This window comes from Myotis davidii, unplaced genomic scaffold, assembly GCF_000327345.1.
Source record: "Myotis davidii unplaced genomic scaffold, ASM32734v1 scaffold290, whole genome shotgun sequence".
Classification (NCBI taxonomy): Eukaryota; Metazoa; Chordata; class Mammalia; order Chiroptera; family Vespertilionidae; genus Myotis; species Myotis davidii.
The window spans coordinates 496,980-504,044 of NW_006285049.1; the positions used below are offsets into that span (position 1 = coordinate 496,980).

Below are 7,065 nucleotides of genomic sequence, written 5' to 3' on the forward strand. Positions count from 1 at the left end.
TGATGCACAGATTCGTGCGCAGGCCTACTAATCAATAAAAAATGAGTTTATCATTTATTATAATCTTATTCCTTGATGAAACCTCCAGTGTCTTTTATTTCAGTGAATGGCCTACCATCTGCAAGTTACCCAGTGTTGGCTTAGTTCTCTGTTTCCCTCCACTTCCCATCTCAAGACTTGCTGACTATGTTTATTATATATTTTTAGCAATTTCTATTTATTATGCTTTAAAAGAAGAAGGGATATCAATTCAACAATAAAAACTGAGCAATTGCCCTAACTGGTTTGGCTCAATAGATAGAGCGTCGGCCTGCAGACTGAAGGGTCCCGGGTTCGATTCCAGTCAAGGGCATGTACCTTGGTTGCGGGCACATCCCCAGTAGGGGGTGTGCAGGAGGCAGCTGGTCGATGTTTCTCTCTCATCCATGTTTCTAACTCTTTATCCCTCTCCTTTCCTCTCTGTAAAAAACCAATAAAATATATATTTTTTAAAAAACTGAGCAATATTCTGGAGGAGTCAGAAAGTCATAAAAAAGTCAAAATGATAAGTTGAAAACGGCACCACAAACTTAAAGAGTAAGGCTATTTTAAGTAAGGATAGAATGAAAATATGTTTTAGCCAATTTTAATTTATGAAATAAAATCCCTTTAACATTAGAAGGTGGTTCAAATAATTTAGAAATCAATGAAGGAATCGTGAACTATGAGAATAAATGTCAAATTTTTGAGAGAAAGATACCTTTAGGAATTTTTTACAATGTTTTATTCCAGCAGGAACTAACTTTTTTCCATCTTGATGAAGTGCCTCCAACCTCTCTCTGGGTTTCTCCTGTAATAGGAACTCTGGGTCTTTTGTTCCTCATTTCCACCTGACGCCTCATCATAATTGACCTTTATGGTCCAAATATTTTTATCAACACACTGTACAGAAGGACTTGGGTATTCTTAAAGATTAAGGCTTTCTCTACAGCTCTCCCATTTTCTTTCTGAGCTCTCACCAGAACCACCCTTAATGGTGTATTCATGGCAATGTAGATTTATTTCCAGCACGTAGTTCAAAAATTTTCCAGCTTCTACCCATTACCCAGTTCCAAAGTCACTCCCACATTTTTAGACATTTGTCTACTTCTTGGTACCAGTTTCTGCTGTAGTCCATTCAGCCTGCTATAAATATTGTCTCCTAGGTGGCTTATAAATATTTCTCACAGATCTAGAGGCTGAGAAGGCCAAGAGCAAGACACCAGCATGGTTCCATTCTAGTGAGAGCCCTCTTCCTGGTTCACAGCCAGCATGTCCTTGCCGTGTCCTCACATGGAAAGAGCTGCTTACTGCTTAAAGTCATCTTTTGTTTATCACCACTATCTCTTTCCTAGTCCAGAGCATATTTCTCATTTTCCCCCTCAATTACCATGAAAACATTCTGTCTGATCTCCCTGACTTCAATCTTACTCTCTGTTCTCTACACTGCAACCACAGCGGTTTTTCTAAAATGGAATTCTGGTTATCCCACCCTCCTGCTTAAAACCATTCAAAGGCTCTCCTTCACTTTTAGGATGAAGTATGATCTTCCACTGCTTACCTTTTCAATTTCTTAATTTATCATACCTCATCTAGTGCATAGTACCTAGCATATAGTACAGTGATGGCGAACCTTTTGAGCTCGGCGTGTCAGCATTTTGAAAAACCCTAACTTAACTCTGGTGCCGTGTCACATATAGAAATTTTTTGATATTGGCAACCATAGTAAAACAAAGACTTATATTTTTGATATTTATTTGATATATTTAAATGCCATTTAACAAAGAAAAATCAACCAAAAAAATGAGTTCATTTGTCACCTCTGACACGCATGTCATAGGTTCACTATCACTGATATAGTAAATACTCAATAAGAATTTTTGATTGATGAAAATGAGGGAAAAGGTGTTCAAGGACCTAAACAGATCCATCATATCTGTAACAGGTAAGTTTCAAAGAACATACTGGCAATGCTGTCAGAACCCAAGGAACTTTAATAGTCCCATGTAGAATTAAACTTGAATAGTCCCATGTAGAATTAAACTTGAATAGTCCCATGTAGAATTAAATAGCAATAGCAAAGTTCTATTTCTATTCAGTAAATGACCAAACATTAACCAATACCAGCTCCTTCCTTCCTCTTATTGAGCAGGAAAGACATCAAAAACACACTTAGAACCCTAGCTGGTTTGGCTCAGTGGATAGAGCATCAGCCTGTGAACTGAAGGGTCCTACGTTCGATTCTGGTCAAGGGCATATGCTCGGGTTATGGGCTCGATCCCCAGTAGGGGGTGGACAGGAGGTAGCGGAACAATGATTCTCTCTTATCATTGATGTTTCTCTCTCTCTCTTCCCACACACTTAAAGTCAATCCAGCCTGGAGAATAACAGATTTTTTATTTTATTTATTTACTTTTTTATCCTCACCCAAGGATATTTTTCCATTGATTTTTTTAGAGAGAGTGGGAGAGGGAAAGACAGAGAGAAACATCGATGTGAAAGAAACACATCATTGATTGCCTCCTGCACGAGCCTCAGATCAGGGCCCAGGCCGGGAAGGAGCCTGCAAGCAAGGTATGAGCCCTTGACCAGAATTGAATCCAGGACCCTTCGGTCTGAAGGCTAATGCTTTACCCATTCGGCCAAACCGGCTTGAGCTACCAGATTATTTAAATGTTTGAGAGGCCTTCCCTAACTGGTTTGGCTCAGTGGATAAAGCGTCGGCCTACAGACTGAAAGGTCCCAGGTTCGATTCCGGTCAAGGGCATGTACCTGGGTTGCGGGCACATCCCCAGTAGGAGGTGTGCAGGAGGCAGCTGATCGATGTTTCTCTCTCATCGATGTTTCTAACTCTCTATCCCTTTCCCTTCCTCTCTGTAAAAAATCAATAAAATATATTTTTAAAAATAAAAATAAGTAAATGTTTGAGAGGCCAGTTACCACCTGACCATCTCAAGAATTCTAAGATGGGGTGAGTTACAGCCAGTGTAACACAGTGGCCAAATAGTTCCAATGCCAAACTGAGGAAAGAAGATGCTCCAGCACTGAATGAATGACCACATGGTATTAGAGAGAAGATCCCAGCGTCCTGAGGTGAGCGGTGAAGGGGGTGGGTTTCTGAGATGCCATCGACCAGTCAGTCATCAGCACTGTGTGCACAGACCACACCCCCAAACTGATTTGTTTCCAACAGCTAGCAGCAACCAGAGGCCTTCGGAGCCTAGCTTGTTTTGTAACAGACAACTCAAAGAACAATATATGGTATACAATAGTTCAAAACTGACTTTGGAACTTCTGTATATTTTTAATAATTTAAGTGAATACCACCATTGAGAATGAAAGTGTTTTAAGCCTCATCAAATACAGAAAACTATGGAGCAATGTTAGATATCATTCTTTCACCTCCTGTCAATGAGGATGAAGGTTTGTGAAGCATAGCGAATCTATGAATGCCTAAACTTTCAAGTGTGCAAGAGCCTTTCAAGTAAGGCAGGTACTTACTTGCTCTGACAAGTGTAGATGTTCTGGCTGTGTTTATTAAACAATGGTAAACATCTGAATGAAAAGCAAAACATCATTTAGATGGTCTGTCTGCTTTCCAAAATTTAGTTATTTGGAAACATCCAGAAATATTTAGATATATCTGACAGACAAGGTTTATCTACCCCATGGCTTTGGAATGCAACAGATACATGGAGTTTTATGGGATATTTAAGCCTTTTGAGGAAAGAATCATGTCTAATTTTTGTTGTAAACCAAGGACTCTCCCACAGATCCCTATTCAATAAATGCTAGGTGATTGAATGAATAAGAATTAATTAATGCTTCTGGATTCCAAAGGTGCTGCTGTCTATTATCAAGAAATAAGGTGAGCCCAGGTTGCTGGCTCTAACCCTGGTGAGGGGCATGCAAAAGGCAACCAATCGATGTTTCTCTTTCACATTGATTTTCTCTCTTCCTCACTCTCTTTAAAAAAAATCTTTTTAAAAACATTTTTTAAAAAGAAAATTTTAAAAGGTGAGAGAAATGAAAATATGCTCACAAAAATATTTGAAAAAGAATATTTATAGCAGCCTTATTCATAACAGGTCCCAACTGGAAATACCCAAATATCTATCAGCTGGAGAATGAATAAACAAATTGTGTTATAATTCATACAGTAGACTATTACTCAGCAATAAAAAGGAATACACTACACAGAGATGGATCAAGAAAACATTACTATGCTAAATAATATAGTTGCAGTTCTGGCTGGTGTGGTTCAGTTGGTTGAGCATCATACCTTGCACCAAAAGGTCGCCAGTTTGATTCCCAGTCAGGGCATATACCCAGGTTGCAGGTTGGCACATACAGGAAGCAACTGATAGATGTTTCTCTAGCACAGTGATGGCGAACCTATGACACACGTGTCAGAGGTGACACGCGAACTCATTTTTTTGGTTGATTTTTCTTGGTTAAATGGCATTTAAGTATATAAAATAAATATAAAAAATATAAGTCTTTGTTTTACTATGGTTGCAAATATCAAAAAATTTCTATATGTGGCATGGCACCAGAGTTAAGTTAGGGTTTTTCAAAATGCTGACACGCCGAGCTCAAAAGGTTCGCCATCACTAGAGTCTAGCACATCAATGTTTCTCTCCCGTTTTCTTTTTCTCTCTCCCTTTTTCCCTTTCTCTCTCTCTCTGAAGTCAATAAATATGTACTTTAAAAAGTACATACTGTGCTCGCTTCGGCAGCACATATACTAAAATTGGAACGATACAGAGAAGATTAGCATGGCCCCTGCGCAAGGATGACACGCAAATTCGTGAAGCGTTCCATATTTAAATAAAAAAAAAGTACATACTATATTATTCTACTTTTAAAAAGTCCATGAACAGATAAAACTAAAGTGATAGAATTCAGGGTTTGCTGGGGTGGGTGGTGGTAGGTGCAGAGTAATCAACTATAAAGGGGCATGAGGAGACTTTCTGGAGTAATGGTTCAGTATCTTATTTGGGGAGTTACATAGGTATATATTACTGTTGAAATTCACAAAACGGAGCACCTAAGATCTATATTAGTATACTTAATTGTATGTTAAGGATAAACCAATGAAATAATTTTAAAGCAAAGGTGAAAGAGCTGGTATAGGTAACCATCATGGCATCTTTTAGGGTCCAATAATAACTGCCCTCAGGCATTTGAAAAAGTCAAGCTACCTCTAATGCTCAAGAACCCACCATGACTTATCACGTGCTATCAAATCTATATCCTGGTCTGATCTCCATACAAAACCTCCTCCATGGACTTCTCCCACTTCCCACCCTACCAAGGTAATTGCTCACTATCTCCCACATAGATAATTTGCTCATAATTTGAGTCTCCTTTATGTCCTTACCCTGACTAAATCTTACACAAAATTTTTCTCTACCCTTCAAGTCCCATTTTATTTTTTTGTTTGTGTGTGTGTGTGTGTGTGTATGTGTGTGTTTTAATCCTCATTCAAAGATATTTTTCCCATTGATTTTTAGAGGGAGAGACAGAAACGTTGTGAGATTGGTTGCCTGCCGCACGCACCCCGAATGCTGTCAGTGATTGAGCCTGCAACCAATGTACATGCCCTTGACCAGAATCGAACCAGGATCCCTTCAGTCCTCAGGCTGATGCTCTATCTACTGAGCCAAACTGGCTAAGGCCAAATCCCATTTTAAATTACAGAGCCTCCTTCACAGAGGAACTCTAGATTAATCCTATTCAGTCTGAGCACCGTATGTTCCCTTCACTTTTATGTTCCTTTGACTACTAACATGATGCTTTAATGTATCCCACAACTGAAGCAATTTAAATAAAATGGACAGAGACTGTGGCTAGGGATCCCTTTTTATTTCCTTGCAGGACCCAGTTCAGAACCTGCATATTCAGGCCAGTCAGTACAATGCAGATTATGAAGATTATATGGGATCCAGATGAGGGCAAATAGTTTATCTAAGGACCAATGAGAATGGGAGCAAAGGGAGCTCTGAGGTCAAGAGCCAAAGTGAGCTGTTTGCTTTTCCTCTTTTAAGCTTGAGGTTAGTTAGTTCAATAGGGAAGGGACTCATCCCCACTGAGATAGCAAGTGGCTGAGAACAAGGTTTTATGCTTTTTCTGCTCAGCCTTCCCTCCTAAACCAGTGAGGAAACGGGCCAGCAAAGCTCTGAGAGGAGAGGAGTCTGTTCCCGGCGTCAATTTTCCTTATTACTGGGAGGACCCCATCCCGAAGGAATAAGAGAGAGGCGGGAGTATTTAAGGCCAAGGAGGCAGTCAAGCCTCTTCCCTTAGATTTACTCCTAACACGTATGCAGGAAGGCAAATTACAAACCCCAACGCTCACAACCACATATACACGTGCACGCCCAGCCCCACGGAAGCAGACGCCCCCCGCGCGCACCCACTTAGTTTTCTGTCTATAGATGCTCCCCTATTTCACCCCAGTTCGACCCAGACTGGCGTCCCTTATCCCCGCACAGAGGAGGTTCTACCAAGCCCACCCGGCCCGGCCCCGGGAAAGTGTTTCTATACAGCGGGGGAGGGGCAGTCCTTCCCTCCTGGGCGGAAGCGGCGCGCGCCGCCGGGGCAGACTTCGCTCTTGTCCTGGGAACATCTGGAGGAGCTGGGAGGGGCGTGCACCCAGGGTGAGCGCGGATTGGCTGCGCGGGAGGCGGGAGGCGGGATCTGGGAGAGGGGCGGAGTTCCCTAGCCCCTTTAAAGCCTTGACATCAAGAGGCGGACCCAGCAACCCCCCTTCTCAGCCCCTCGCCCCCGAGCCTTGGCCATGGACCCGGCGTATCCGGCCTGCCCTGGTCCAGCTCAGCACCTGATTTCGGTGAGTTCTGGCCTCCTTGGGACGTAAAGGCAGCGAGTGGTGGGGTCTGTAAGCCACGGGCTGGGGGTGAGAGGCACGAAGGGTAAGGCGCGCGTGGCAGCCTGGGTTCAGAGCGGGCAGCACGGCTTCCAGCCCGGACCTCGCTGTCTGCCTCTCCCGCCCGCCGCACTCTCCCCAGGGGTAGGGGTGGGACTCTG

General features: G+C 42.3%; 1 protein-coding gene across 1 annotated transcript in view; it reads left to right on the forward strand.

Moving 5' to 3' along the window:
• Nucleotides 1-6,735: 6,735 nt before the first annotated feature.
• Nucleotides 6,736-7,065, forward strand: part of NCKAP5L (NCK associated protein 5 like) — a 33,930-nt gene continuing 33,600 nt past the window's right edge. The window contains exon 1 of the mRNA XM_006755552.2: nucleotides 6,736-6,868. The gene's annotated coding sequence lies outside the window, so the exon portion shown is untranslated. The remainder of the gene's footprint in view (nucleotides 6,869-7,065) is intronic.